At 38.6% G+C, this 15,817-nt stretch overlaps 1 protein-coding gene across 2 annotated transcripts in view; it reads left to right on the top strand.

Annotated features, from left to right (window-relative positions):
• The window catches only part of ST8SIA6 (ST8 alpha-N-acetyl-neuraminide alpha-2,8-sialyltransferase 6), a 238,396-nt gene that overhangs the window by 45,938 nt on the left and 176,641 nt on the right, over window positions 1–15,817 (top strand). For both annotated transcript variants that reach the window (XM_055331033.1, XM_055331032.1), the window contains exon 3: window positions 12,373–12,435. The gene's annotated coding sequence lies outside the window, so the exon portion shown is untranslated. The remainder of the gene's footprint in view (window positions 1–12,372; window positions 12,436–15,817) is intronic.

The following is a 15,817-nucleotide window of genomic DNA, read 5'->3' as shown; positions in this document are numbered from 1 at the left end:
GGCCTGTGAATTCCTTTTCACAAGGAATGTGTGTGGATTCAACTGTAAGCCTTAATCAGTGCATTTGTTATGTTGCCTTCCTCCAGAAAACTCAAGTTTCCTGGAATATACATCGGGAAGCATTTTCCACCCTTTTTTTCCAGCACGTATTCATACATATACACGAAGCAATGAGTATATTCATTCTGCTTTTCTCACAGCCTGGATCCTTGTAAAGTGTGTATTTTGTGCCCTTTCTTGCAGATTTTCAGCCTCCAGCTCTGGTAAGGGGCTCACTAACTTTGGCTGCTTTCCCTTTTCTGTGTCTCCTTCCATGGAAACACTCCTCTTAGGGATCACTTGTGTGGCTGCGTTCAGCTGGGAGTTCTGCTGGACCAGAACATTCACGACGGCTTCTTTCACATATCTGGTACCTCAGCTGGTGACTGGAATGCTCAGGCTTTCTGGGTCTTTCTTTCTCCATCTGGATTCTCGTCACCTTGATCATCCAACTGAGCTTCTTTACCTGCTGGCTGGCTTCTAAAGTAAAAGCAGAAGCTCCAAGATCTTTGAAAGCCCTGACTCAGAGATCCCAGTAAAGTGAAGACCCTTTACTTGCATTGCCCCCTCTTGGTCAAAGCAAACCCTTAGACCAGTCCAGATTTAAGAGGCGGAGCAATAAATTCTATTTTGTGTAGCATATACCTAAGGAATGAGAAGAATTGTTGGTGGCCATCTTTAGATATCATCTGCCATTAGCACATAATTGCTTTCACTGGTTCTTTCATCTTATTTCTCCTCCTTTTCCCATTATTTAGCTTACCTTAGCCAGAGATTTTCTTCTCGTTTTCCTTGGGTCTTCAATCTACCAGTGCCAATCCATTCTGTATAATATGCCTCTTTTGCACATATCCCACTAGGCATAGTGGGACCACTGGGAACAACAGCCGAGATATCTCCCACGTAACAGTGTTGATAGTGTCCTGGGTAACTACTTCAGTGTTACTGTCTGTACTTAAAAGTTGTTTTTTTTTTTTAATTTTTTTTATTTTAAGTAGGCTCTATGCCCAATGTGGGACCTGCACTCATGACCCTGAGATCAAGTGTCACATGCCCTACAGACAGAGAGAGCCAGGCACCCCTTGTGCTTAAAAGTTCAATTAATTTTTTTTAAATTAGGAGTATAGTGGACACACAATGTTACATTAGTTTCAGGTGTACATCATAGTGATTCCACGGCTGTATGCATTATGCTGTGCTCACTATAGTAGGGCAACCGTCTATCACCACACAACCCTACTGCAAAACCGCTGACTCTCTTCCTTATGCTGTACCTTATGCCCCCAGGACTTATTAATTCCATAACTGGAAGCCTGTATCTAGTTAATTATTTAAAAACAGAAAGTTTCAAACATCTCAAGATATCTGTTTACCAAATAAGTACCCAGAAAAATCGCCTTGACTGTTCAAGTATTCTTGTCATATGATCCTCTTCTTGTCATTTTATAAGAGGTACGTATAACAGGAAGTTAGAGTTGGCTACTTGCAAAATTAGCTTCCTTTTCCTGGAATTTTAATGGGTGATAAATCTAAGAAACTTACAGTCATACCTTTGGAGCTGCCACTTGAAGCAGCTTGTTGGCCTTATCCTTGGGGAGACCTGTCAAGCATTTCTGTCTCATTATCTCCCAGAGTTCCTCGTGATGGAAGAGGACTGTGGACTTTAGCCATTTACCCTTCTTCCCACCTCCTTTCCTCAGAGGGTACTCCTTGAATTAAACACAAGCCAGAGACCAGTTTTGGGGCAAAAAGTATTTCTTCCTTTTCTTATCTTCCTCTTTTGCTATTTTTTTGGTTCTATTAAAAGATTTGCCCTAGAGCCAAGAGGATTTTTGGACAGTGTTTTAGAAACTAATTAAAAAGAGACATCTTCTGTATCTTTAGTATTAAATAAAATGAAATTATTTACTGTTTGCCCTTTTCTCAGCAGGGAAATAATTCTTCAAGTGACTGAAAACTATGTCCTCTCACCTCATTTTACAGAGATTTTGAAACCTCTTTTCTGCTTCTCTAAAGAGCAGTTTGAGAAGCAAAGGTATTTGCATATTTAATTTGTCATGTTATAATGTAAAATCAAACCATCTAAGAAATTAAGAAGGTTTTCATCTTCACATTACTTTCATTTTATTCTACATGACTTAGTTAACCAGAATAAGACTAGTCTCATTCAAAGGATGGAGCAGATACTGGAAAGTTCAATGTAGAGGCAAAATACACAATTCAGAGGGCATTATCAGCCAATCAGCAGGCCACCTAATAGTTCCATGAGGTGTGGGGTGTGGTGGGGGAGTCGGGCAAAAGTGTTACAGTGCCCCACAAGGCTAGCCTGGCTTGATGAGGGATAAAACTGGCACAAATAAGTTTTGGAGTCCTGATTGTGAACTTTTCGTGTTAAAGAGGACTACTGTTGCTAGCAAGGCCTCCAGCCACTACCTGGGGGTTTAAGAAGAAAATTAGAATTTCCTAAGTAGTTGATTAGTAACAGCAAGACAGGACCTTAGTCCAAGAAGAGCTAAGATTCCAGCAGGGTTTTCAACTGGAAAGTGACGAAAAGACCATTTGTCAGACATGGAACGCAGACATCAGAGAACGTTGTTAGAGGCTGAGCTAGACCTCTTCAGATTCCTTCAAAGTGAGGTACCTGCAGTGGTGGCTTGCCTTCATCCAAGGGATATTAAGACTCCACAGGTTAGGAACCAGGCAAGGCTCACCACTTTGTATTGTCTCTTCCACCAACTGTGACAGAGTAGGTGAGAAATTAGGGACTGTTTTAATCCAGGGTGACTTTATGGAAGTATTTTTTTACTTGTGATGCAAATATCCTCAAACTGGTGGGGACTCCCCACCCTTAGGTGGGGTTTTGTCTCCAGAAAAAAACTTTTTGAATGCTTTAGGTACAAAAATTCCTTCCAGTGTTTGTACATGATGAGACATAATAGGTTATAGTGGTGGACAGAGGATGACAGTGACAGGGCTGGACTGTGCACAGGATTTGAGGGTATGGAAGAGCAGATGAGAGGAGGAAACCTCACTCCGTAGCTGCAGTGAGGCCCCCTGCAAGAGCCATGTCTGACATTTGCTAGCCAGGATCCCTCATTTCCCAGATTAACTATTACTCATTGAATCCAAGTACCTACAATTTTGTCACCTTAGACTTAGCTGAGAAGGCAGGAATTAAATGAATTGCACAATCTGATTGCTCACCAAGATAAATTTTAGAATTTAATAGACTGCAACTACAACTCAGTTTCTTTTTCATAACATAAAAAAAAGAAAATCCCCCTCAGGTCAGGAAAATGAGGTTGTGATTTCTCTACAATTTTATCCTTTCTGTCCTCAAGTCTGTAATCACTTCAAGTTAGCAATTATATCTTAAGCATCTCTCATATACCCCAAACTAACTATTTTGAGTAGAGCCAAATAAGTAGAAGAGTTAGCCTTGGAAAGTCCCATTCACTGAGTATTTATTTTGTCAAACACCAAGTTTGTTGCCTTATATATATGTCTCATTTAATCCTCAGAATAATTCTTTGGGGGTATTGATCCAGTTACTATTGCTGTACAACAAATAACCCCAAGACTTGGCAGCTTACAATGACTATTTTATTATACTCACAGATTCTGGGTTAAAAATTTAGACAGATCACAGAGGAAATGGCTTGTTTCTGATTCATGAAGTTTCAGGTCTCAGCAGTGACAATTTGAGAGCAGGATCTAGAACCATCTAAAAATGTCCTTACTCACATACCTGGTGGATGATATTAGCTGTTGACTGGGGCTGTTGACTAGGGTTATTAACTGAGGCTGTTGACTGGGGTTGCTGACTGGGGCTGCTCACTGGAGCTCCTCTAATCAGCCTCTCCATATGGCCAGGGCTTCCTCACACCATAATGTTCTCAAGACCTCCAAAAATGATTGTTACAGCTAAGAAGGATGAACCTGCATCAGCTTTAATGAATATCCCTGGATGTCATTCAATATTATTTCTAATGCATTCTACTGGTTATGATTGAATTTCAAGTCTACCCTGAATTCACAGAGAAGCTACATAGATCCCACCTCTTGAAGAAAGGATGTCAGAGAATTTGCAGACGAATTTTAAAACAGTCACAGTTTGTCCTTATGTAAAACACATTTGCTTCCTCCCAAGATCCCCTAAAAGTGACATGACATGTCATTAGACTTAGGCTTGAGGTCTACTATCTCATCAACAAAATCAATCCATTTGTGGATGAGACTTCTTGGAGACAATTTCTCAGGTATGACTCTTAAAGTTATGATTCCTCTTTATCCAGGAACCCAAGGATCCAAGAAATGAAGTATTTACCCTACACACACCCAAAGATGGGACAGGCATGGGATAAGTGTTTATATATCCTGGTTCAAAAGGGTAGAGAATGGAAAGCACACAGCAGTCAGTGGTCCATAGTAATTCTGAAATCCAGTCAGACATGGCTGCCAAATCTTTGATTAGAGCTCAGTTCTACTTCTTAGGACTTTGGCTTTGTGGTTTTGGACTCTACCTTCTGAACTCTTGGTTCAAACCTTTGAATCCATCTTTTCTTTTTCATAAGAATTGGTCCATGTTTGCAATTGAGTAGACTTCTCATCCTGCTTCTTGCCCATACTAGTATGTACTATTTCTGTCCCTCTGGGTTCAAACCAACATGTTTCCAACTGTACAAGTTTCTTAAAACTTTGTGGGTTTTCTCTGGCTCTTATTAAGATCCATTCCATTATACAAAAGCCAAACACACAGATATCTTCAAGCTATCTTCTTTTTCTTGAGGTCTCTGAGAGGCTGCTGAGTGACAAGGCCCTTGAAATTACTTGAAGCCCTTTAAAAGGGAGGGTCAATTAGATAAGCCTTTGATGTCTCTAGAGGTCTTTTTGTATGTCTGAAAGTTTCTATTAGAATCTTTGAGATCTTCTGAAGGCCTCAACAAATGATTTTACAACTTCCCCTTTAGATGTTATCTTTGCCCTAGAAATACTTCTTAATTTAGAAACTTTTTGCCATTTGAAGATGCCAGGAACGTGAAACAGTTTTACTTTTGAGCTCAGCAATGTCTGGTTCCTGTGTGTTTCCTCAAAATTTTGCTTGAACACTAAACAGTTTGCCTTTTAGCTCATCTCACTTGCATTTTTTTCACAGGCAGCAAAAGGAAGCCAGGTAGCTTTTTAAATACTCTGCATGGAAATCTGCTTAGCTAGATCATCAAATTCCATAGGTGTATTTCCAATTCTTCATATTACCACATAGGATAGTCTGGCCAGACTTTCCACCACTAGGTAGTAAGATTTCACTTCCTCCTAGCTTCTTGGAACATTTTCCTTGCTTTACTTCAAATCCTTACCAACAGCCTCCTCTAAGCTTATCAGGTTCCCATTAACTGTCTCCTTAAGACTGAGCTACAGCCAGACAGTGATCTTAAAGTCAATATCTCATGCTTTAGGTTTTTGATACAATAGCACTCTGCTTCTAAGTATCAAATACCTGTCCTAGTTATTATTTCTGTCTAGTAAATTGCATCCAAAATGAGCAACCTAAAACAACCATTTCATCATGCTCAGGTATCCCATGGCTCAAGAAGTTGGACAGAGCCAACACAAATGGCTTGCCTCTGCTGCATGATGGTTGGGTCCTCAGTTGGGACTCAATGAGCAGGCAGTGGTTGACAGTTGATAGCTGGAATCATCTGATGGTATCTTTGCTTGCATGTCAAGCAATTGATTCTGACTATTGGCTAGGACCTCAGCTGGGGCTCCCCACCAAACACCTAACCCCACAGTATGGTGGCTCAGTTGACTCCAAAGTCAAACCCCTCCATCATTAAGGTGTATTGCCTCCAAATATGCTAGAAAGTAAACATTAAACACAGGAGATAACTTTGAGCTAAAAGATGTCGTTTTTTTTTAAAAGATTGTATTTATTTATTTAACACAGAGAGAGAGAGAGCACAAGTGGGAGAAAGGCAGAGAAAGAGAGAGAGAGGCAAGCTCTCCATTGAGTAGGGAGCTCAGTCCCAGCCTTCAATCCCAGGACTCGATCCCAGGATTTGATCCCAGGACCCTGGGATCATGACCTGATCTGAAGGCAGAGCTTTAACCAGCTGAGCCACTCAGGTGCCCCAAAAGATGCAGTTCTTGAGCTGAACTTGGGAATAAGTGGTGAAACTAGAATTTTTTTTTTGAAACTAGAATTTTTGATGTTATTAAGAAAATAACAAAATCAGTTTTTTATAGAATAAAATGCTTATGAAAAAATACATTGTACAACTATAATATACTGTGAACATATTTTGTTACCTAATAAAGCAACAAATAAACATGCAAAAAAAAGAAATACATTCTATAAATTTGCTTGAGTGCAGGGTACATTGGAGGTGGGCAGGGAGAAAAGGCTCGATAGGTAAGATGGTAGCATCTTGTGAAGAACTTGAACTTTTTTCTGTAGATAGTGCCATCTAGGGTATGAGCAGGAAAGCGATATGATCCAATCTGTGCTTAAGAGAGATAATTAATTTCAAGATGATAGATGGATTAGAATTTTGTAAGAACAGAGGCAAACAATTAGAGGATAATTATTAGGCATGATGTTATTTTATCTCAGAAGTAATTTCCTGGCATCAGACATGCTGCCGTTGCACCACAAGGTCCTTTGGATATAATTTTCTAAAGAGACATTAATCTTCGGTCTTTGTCATCCTCTCCCCCCACCAAAAAAAGACTGACTCTCTCAACTGCATTCTGTAATGGAAATAATTATTTATGTGTCTGTATACTTGTTTACCATATAAAGATTTTGATATGGTTTAAAAGCAATATAAAATGTGAGAGTGATAAAAAAAAATCAAAGCCAGAGAAAATATAGGCACACTATCAAGATAAGACAAGCTGGAAAATGTTATGGAGCAATGAGAAGAACAAGGCTTTCTGAGTTGACTAACTGGGGCTACAGATTTGACTCTGAGCATCCAGGAAGCCAAAGGAAAAGGAAACTCAAAATGCTATGAACTTCATATCATCCATGGGACATGATCCATATCACCGATGTCATTTCCGAAGGAGAAACAGGACAACTGGCGGTCATGTGGATTGGAAGGTAGTTATCACATAGAAGTCAAGTGAAATTAGTCATTTTATTTTGGTTTTAGTAATAGAAGGAGCACATTTGTATAGATTTTGATGAGAAATTCTCCAATGAGAAGAGTGAGGCAGCACTGTGATTCAAACAGCAGAAGGATAATGTGGCAAATGAAGTACAAAATAAGGCAATAGAAAAAGAATGAATCTGTCTGTCATGGCTGGTGCATTTCAGGGTATGGTGAGAGGTCAAGAGACACAAGGAGTGGTATCATTCTCATTGCATACCCCACAGAAAGACTATATACATATTACACAAATCACAAGTTTTTAACCATTTTAGTATGCATTTCATGTGAGTTTGTAGCTCTTTTATCATGTGTATATTTAGTTATGTCTAAGTAATTAATGGCCATGCTGGTTCCTCGGTTGGCTTGTAGCACAGAACTCAACTGATGACAGTATCTTACCTGCAAAATTGACTTTATAGTAGAAATTATTCCAACATCCACGGAAAGATAAGATTCCTACAAAACCAAGCTGTGTCACTGTGCCTAGTCTGTGAATCTTTGCCAGTGAGGCATCTTTCATCAGTATCCATTTCTTTTCCCTTTTGTCTTTACTTTTTTCAGTAAAGATTTTATTTTTGAAATATAGCTACTCAAGGCAAATGGCCAGGGATAATTTGCAGAGAAACACTCTTAAAATAAGACCTTTGACAGCCCTGTACTGAGTGATAATGATTATGCAGCACACAGCACTCTGAGTTTCTTGATAGACAGATTTCTCCCATCATAAAAGCAACCCTAATCATCAGCATACAACCAAAACCTTCCTTAGAGCTCTGCTTTTGTAGCAAGAACTATTTGATGCCTAAATTTATGGTTTATATTAAAAGCTGAGGAGTCTAAGATCCATAATTTGAAGTATACTATATCATAGTTAATATCTTTTTCCCAAAGCCTTCAAAGGAATGCATCCCCCCCACCCCACCCCAAGAAGCAGCTTTCTGGCACATAAAGTACTTTAGGTTTGAGGTAGGAGAATTCGTTTCTACATGCACTTCCTAGATTCCTACCTACTATGTTCAGGGAGCCGCAGTACGTACTGCAGGGAGGCAAAGGTAACAAACGCTTAACTCGGGAAAGCATGTAGTCTAGAAAGAGCTGTGACCAGAATGCAAACAACCACAACCCCAGGGAGGTACAGATAGCTATGGGATGCATGGCGGTGCGAGTCTATGCAAGTTCCCATGTGACTGGGGTGGGAAGAACCAGGACAAGTTTTATAAAGGTGAGGAGAAGTTTGATACAGAGAAACAAGAGCAACTATGTCAGTCAAACTAACTTATCATACTTGTCAACACACTCAAAATGGATATCTAATATTTAGGAGACTTTTTTCAGCTGAACTACAAATTTACCATCCAAGCAAATTTCAGGTGAACAGCAGAAAAATATTTCTTCGATAGAGTTATGGAAACCAATCAGTTGAATATTCCCTCCAGTTCCTATGAGGAAGGAAATGTCTGGTTCCTCTTCCTGGATCCACTAAAAAACTTGCCTGGAGGAAGAACTAGGTTAAGTCACACCCACATACCCAATTGTACAGCAGGTAAAAGAGGAACTTCCATTTAATCACTTTTAAATAGTAGAGAGGTGAGAAGTCAAAAGGCTGTTGTAATATGTTCCTCAGTGCCCAACTCTCTCCTTTTTTTCACTCCCCAGAACATACCATCATGGTAGCTTTTAGTTTGTCCTGATTATCTGCAATTTGAGTAAAAACTACTGTAGGAATGATTCTACTTCTACTGAACTGTCAAGAGAAGATGAGCTCACAGTGTAAAATAGTGTGACTTTCTATTTGAAGTATGTCATCCAATTGAGGCAATTTCCGGTGGAAGCCTTCCTGATTTCTTGAAAGATAGCTTATAAAGAAAGCTTTCGCTCACAAATCCCAAGTAATGGAAGAATGACAGAGAAGAGATGAGAGTGCACATAAAAATGATTAAAAACACTTGCTGGTCTTCATTCTAACAGGTCATTGACTGACAGGACATTCATAACCTTAATACTCCAAAAAGGAGGCTTAGCATGAGAGAAACAGCCTCTGTGTAAGATGGATCTATTGAAATAATAGGGGAAAACAACAACAACACGGGAAAACCTGAAATCTGAAGCTCTGAGAAGAACAAATCCATACAAGTCCCCAGGCTGCGTTAAGATTTCTTATTTGTTCAAAAGGAAACTGAAATAGTCTGAAGGGTATTGTGTGATGGGGGAGAAAGGGGCAGGCTGAATAGGAAGCCAGGAGACTGGGTTCTTCCGTTCACTTCTGATGCCACGTCTTTGACTTCATGTTTTCTCATTTGTAAAATGGAAATAGTATTCCACCAGAAATCTCATAAATCTCTCTCAGGAGGGATTTTGTTGGAATACAATCAGAAGATGCAGGAGCTTCTTTGAGAAGCACAAAGTATAAGCTAATAATCGTTACCATTTCTATGCACAATGCTTCGTGTATACCTGCATGGGCTTTCATCTAACCTTATTTGAGCCCCATAACCATCTTGAGGGAGGTCTACTCACTATTCTATGGATTAGGATCCTGAGGCTTAGAGACACTAAGAATTTGCATATAATCATGGTTATAATACATGGTAAAGCCAAGGTTCTCTGATTCAACCTTACCCAATTATATAAGCATTGAGAACTGGAAGGATCCAATGGGTGGTTTTGTTCAATCCTTGCATTTAGCGGGTATGCTTCTCTATTTTCTTTTTTTTTAAGATTGTATTTATTTATTCATGAAAGACACACACAGAGAGAGAGAGAGAGAGAGAGAGAGAGAGAGAGAGAGAGAGAAACATAGGCAGAAGGAGAAGCAAGCTTCCCACCAGGACCCTGATGATGGGAGATTCGATCCCAGGACTCCAGGATCACTACCTGAGCTGAAGGCAGACACTCAACCACTGAGCCATCCAGGCATCCTACCTCTCTATTTTACCTTCTTCCTTCATTCCAAATCATGCCTGTCCATCTTACACAGGTCCCTCCTCTCAGCACCACTGAATTTGTTGCTTTGCTCAAACACTCCTGTCCCCTACTCTTCACTCCTCTAAAACATCTTTCTGGCCTCAATCCAAACACCATCATGGGGATGTGACATTGCATTTACCACCATATTCCCTGCTTTAGCAGGAAGCCAGTCACTTAGTAGGTGCAGAATTGGCCATTCGATAAAAGATTGAATTGAGGTAAACTGGTACACAGAGAAATGAACTGAGTGGACCAATGTCATGTGACACTGCGGATCTCCAGACATTTAAATCCACTCACTGTTCTTTCTACTATCCCACTGGGTGTTGTTTATTTCCTGTCCAAAAGAATGGATTTTGAAGCTGCATACTTGAATCATAATCCATTAATTAAAACTTTAGTGATTCCCAAAATTGGCCATGCACTGTAAAAATAGAATATACATTATTTGGGTTAAGAAAAAAAATCAGGGGTGCCTGGATGGCTCAGGTGGTTAAGTGTCTGCCTTTGGCTGGTGTCATGATCTCAGGGTCCTGGCATCTAGTCCCATGGCAGGCTCCCTGCTCCTTGGGGAGTCTGCTTCTCCCTCTACCCCTTCGCCCTGCTCATGCTCTCTCCCTCTCACACATGCTCTCTCTCAAATAAATAAATAAAACCTTTCTTTTTTTTAAAAAAAGGAAAAAACCATCTGACAGGAACCTCAAGATAGCTAAAACAAGATTGGGGACCAATTAATGACAGGTGAATGAGAAGCTAGAAGCAATGTGCAGATATTAGAGAAGAGGCTCAAGCCTACTTCATATTAATTTTTACAGCATATGGAACACTTGGTGTCAATCCAGTTTGAAGAATGTAACACTCTTCCTCCTACTTAACTATGTAAACTTCGATTCCAGCTTCTTCCACAGGGCTCTGCCGTGTTAAAATAAACTGAAAGATGGGGGGAAAATGCAAGAATGAAAATGACTAGGAAAGTAGAAGATTTGATAAATTACATTTAGGGGAACTTGTAATGCAGAGGCGGAATCATCATTTTAAAGTGAAAAAAGATATTTTCATGTACTAAGAGGCGGGATAATTTCAAAAAGTGATGCCACCACGCCAGAGATGGCATTTTGCATGTCAGCGTAACCCGTTTTCCTTTTGCCTGCTTAGTATGAAGCAATCACTATGCCACCTAGTGTCTATTAAAATTCATTGACAAATGACAGGCGCCCACATCAGGGGAAGTGGGTCACACTTGTAGTACGATTTAGCCTTCGACTTTCAGTCCATTTTCAAATGGCTTGATACCCTGGAAAGTTAATCTAACATGCTCATTGTAGATGGACTGCTTGGGATCCGCTTGGAATGTACAAACAAAACCCAAAAATGACCACGAGTGTTTTTAAAACTCTTCATGATGGAAAATTTTAGGCATATGCAAAAGGATAGAAAACAGTATAAAAATCCCCAGGTTTTATCACTCAGTTTGAACTCAAGGCCAATATTGGCCTCTGAATACTTCTCTCCCTTACTAGATTATTTTGAGGCGAGTTCATGTTTTATTGAAGCAAATGTTATGATACTGTTCTTCTCCTTTGATCCCAAAATATGTTAATATGCATCCCTAAGTATAAGGACCCTTTAAAAATACAACCAGAACTCTTAAGCCCAAAAACGTGAACAATAATTTCCTGATGTTATCAACTATTCAATTAGTGTTCAAATCTGTCTGATTCATAATTGTTTTTTTTTTACAATTGATTATATGAAATAACATCCAAACATTGCAATCCATTGATTTATCTTGTCGTCGTTGCTACTGCTTTATCTTTTGTTTTGTTTTATCTATAGATTCCTCCTTTCTCCTCCTTTAGTTTTTCATTACAATTGATTTAAGGAAACCAAAATGCTTGTCTGTTAAACTTCCCATATTCTGGACTTTTCTAATTGCATTCCTGTAGTATATGGCTTAACCTATTTCTCTTCCTCGCACTTCCTGGAAACTGGGTCATGAGATCTAGAGGCTTCATTATTTAGATTCATGCTTTGGATTGTAATATTTCATGAGTATGTTTATTTCCATCAGGAGGTACCTGTTATCTGATTGGCCTTCTGTGTTATCAACAATCATTAACGATCATTGCCTAGATCTACATGCATTCTCTCATTAAGGTTTGCCAATGCGGTGATAATCTAATTTTATCACTCTTTCTTCATTTGTTAGATACAATGCTGTCCAAGTTTCCCTCATCAATTATTGTCCTGAAGTGTAGTTCAAGCATGTAAGGTAAGATAGCTGCCTGACTTTATTTTACCTTCGCCAGTTTTCAAAATAACAAATTGATTCCCTAGCATCTTCCAAATGTGACCAATGAGATTTTTTTTTATAAATCATTAGTGACTAATGGACTTAAACATGGCTGACATGTTTCAATTCATTGCAGTTAATATTTATTTGATGCTCAAATTGTCCTGTTGTGGGCTAGTTAGAGATATTCAGTTGGGCTCTTAAGTTCTCTTGGTGTGATGTTTTAGGCTTATTTTGGCATTACAAGACATTTTAGGCTCATCTTGTACACTTTTTGCTTGAGACCTGGAATCAGTCATTTATCCAAGAAGTCTTGGTTTCTCTGACATATATGTGCATATGTATATATTTTTGTTCAGTTGGGTTTGTTTTTTTTTTTTTTAAGTAGGCTCCACACCCAGCATGGAGCTCAGCATGACTTGAACTCACAATCCTGAGATCAAGACCTGACCTGAGATCAAGAGTCAGAGCCACCCAGGCGCCTCATATATTTATATGTTTTTTAAATTATACTCTTAGTTCATATTTACACTTCCAACTGAAATTTTAGATTATAGCCTTTTAACAGTTCTTCAATTTTATCTTTTATTTTTCCTTATGCTGAAAATCCTGGTTCATTCCTAAGAACATCCACAGAATTATTTGTTTTTTTTTCCTATAGAATATATAATAGTTACAAACAGCAATGCCAATATTATTACTAAACATAGTTCAAAATTTATTTTGTCTTTTTCAGGGTCCATATTGCTAGGGATGTGTCACCAGATTGGCATATTTCAGTCACTTGAAGTACTTCCTCTTACTGTGCTATGCCACCAAATGGATGAACCATTAGGTTTCTTCATTTCATTTTGCTTTGATTTATAGGGATTGCTTTTTAAAGAAAAATTTGAATTATAATTATTTATAGTTGTGCTGTATCATATAACAACTATATTGTATACTGGCTTTCTTATGACCCTCACTTAGTTTTATGCATAAATACATATTCAGGGTTCATAACCAGACATCATGCCAATTCTTCAACCAAATGGTTGTCTGAGTCATTTCTAGTGGATTTCTCAGAAGGGGCACATGAGAACAGCACTGCCTGACTGCTTACATATTCATGGATTTTTATATGGCTTTAAAGTTGAATGTCTCTTTTCCTGGATACAAAATCCTTGCCCACATTTTTTTTTTTACCTCTTGTAATATAAATGTTACTCCATTGTCCTATGGCATAAAGTGTTGCTATTGAAAAGTCTAATGTCAGTCTATATTCTGTCTCTAATGAGGGGCTTGGTCATTTTGCTTTGATGTCTAAAAGATGTTTGGGTTGTTTTTTTTTCCCCCACTTTATTTGAGTTCAATAGATTTGCTAAAATGTGTCTCATTTTTGGGCCATTCTGAGCTGATTTTTCAGGATCCTCTGTGCCCTTTAAATATGTAGATTCAGATCTTCTTTATATTGGCAACATTTTCTTGAATAATCTTTCTAATACTTTTAATCTTGTTCTTTATTTTGTTTCTGTTTTTTATTTTCTGTCCATTCTATTTTCTCTTTTCTTATGATGCAGATTTGAGCTTGTGTTCTCCGCACTTTTGTTCCTTTCTGAAATGATTTTTTCCCTTTGCTTTTGATTCTCAAACTCTCTCAGCTCATTTTTCAAGCTTTTTTCTTTCATCCAATCATCTCATGTTCTATTCCTGTCTTATGGCATTCTTCCATAGCTCCTAACATTTCTCAAATTCTCTTCACTCATTTGGAGCTCTTGAGTTGAGGTTTTTATTGTTTTTTTTTTTGAGGTTTTTATTGTTTTATGGTCATATCTTTATTGTTGGATTTCACTGTCTATAGGAATAGTGTTCTCTGTCAATTATTATATTTTATTTTTCTTTAAAAAAACAGCATATGGATTCAACTACAACCATTGTTATTGCTCGTAGTTTTTCTGTGCTCGTAGAGGGGAGAGTGCCCTGGATATCTTTCCTTGCTTCCATGCCCTATGGCTCCAATTTCTATTGTTATGGTGGTGTGTTTGGCTCCTTGGACTTACCTTTCTGAGATATGTTATCTTTGCTCCCCCTCTCATCATGATCTGCCTTCTCTCTCTCTCTCTCTCTCTCTCTCTCTCTCTCTCTCTTTGTCTCTCAGACTTTAGTGTCCCTGGTCTGTTTCATTTGCATCCAATGCACCCCAGTTTCTTTTCAGTCTGGGGATTTCCTATAGTCTCCACTTTATAAAAATGATGTCAAGTATTGGGTGCAGAAATATTAATGCCTGTTACAACTTCATGGTGAATGTTAGCTTTTCGAGTTACAAAGACTTCTTTTTTTTTTAACATTAAAAAAAAATTAAATTCAATTTGCCAACATAGAGTATAATACCCAGTGCTCATCCCATCATCCTTTTAAATGCACTGTGATCTGAGCAATCAGAGGGTTTGTGGGGTGTCTGGAGCTGGTAATGCCCCTTCCTTGCTTTGGTTGCTCTTGCCTGATTGGCCTGAAGAGCTCTCTGTGCTCAGTCGACCCTTTCCTTTGTGAGTGGCTGGCTAGCTGTTGGTAATTCCATTCCTGAGCTGTTCTTTGAAAGTCCCTTGTCCTCCTGCTTCCTCCTGTACTTGCCATGACACATCTTGATGCTGCTAGTGCTTTGACCCCTCCTGCTTATGGGAATGAGTACCCTGTCATTTCTGTTGTAGATGTTGTCCATGGGTTTTTGCTTTGCTGTCTCAATTGTTCTGTCTATCATTGTGGGGGAGATTGAAAACCTGTGTTATTGCCACTGGTACTATCTTTCTGCCTATGGGTAATTTGGGAGCAAATGTACTGCTATAGATGTTTTTAAATACATAAAACCCAAGGTGAGATTGTGTTTGTTTTTCTTCGTAATGGCTTTGTTCTTTTTCTCCCCTTCAACATAAGAGATAATAAACATGATCCTCTTTGAAGGTACAATGAGAATCCTTGAGCGAGATTTGGAAAATATCAAGGATCTCTAGAGAGAATGCCGTTTTGTCTCCATTTGCAATATTATGGAATAAATCATTCCAATCGCCTTCAAAATAAATACTGAGAATTATGACCTTTTTTCTAGGATAAGCCTCTCAAAAACCTATGCTTACAGAATGTATGAATAAGCCCAGCCACATAAACTGGATGAATTAAAAGGAAATGAACTTCCACACTTTCAAGATCCATCTATTGTTGTTCTGTTACTGTATTATGCGCCACTGCCAAATCTTATATCACTTATTTTCTTTTCAAAATGATTAATGACAACTTGTAATTCCTTATCACCTGGTATAACAATCAACTTATGTAATTGACTTCTATTTTTAAACAAACTTTCTTTGTCTAAAAGGATCTGATTCGT

The sequence above is a fragment of the Nyctereutes procyonoides genome, unplaced genomic scaffold (genome assembly GCF_905146905.1).
Source record: "Nyctereutes procyonoides isolate TBG_1078 unplaced genomic scaffold, NYPRO_anot_genome, whole genome shotgun sequence".
Taxonomy (NCBI): domain Eukaryota; kingdom Metazoa; phylum Chordata; class Mammalia; order Carnivora; family Canidae; genus Nyctereutes; species Nyctereutes procyonoides.
The sequence above is the reverse complement of the archived record's forward strand: the minus strand, read 5'-3'. Positions and strand labels throughout refer to the sequence as shown.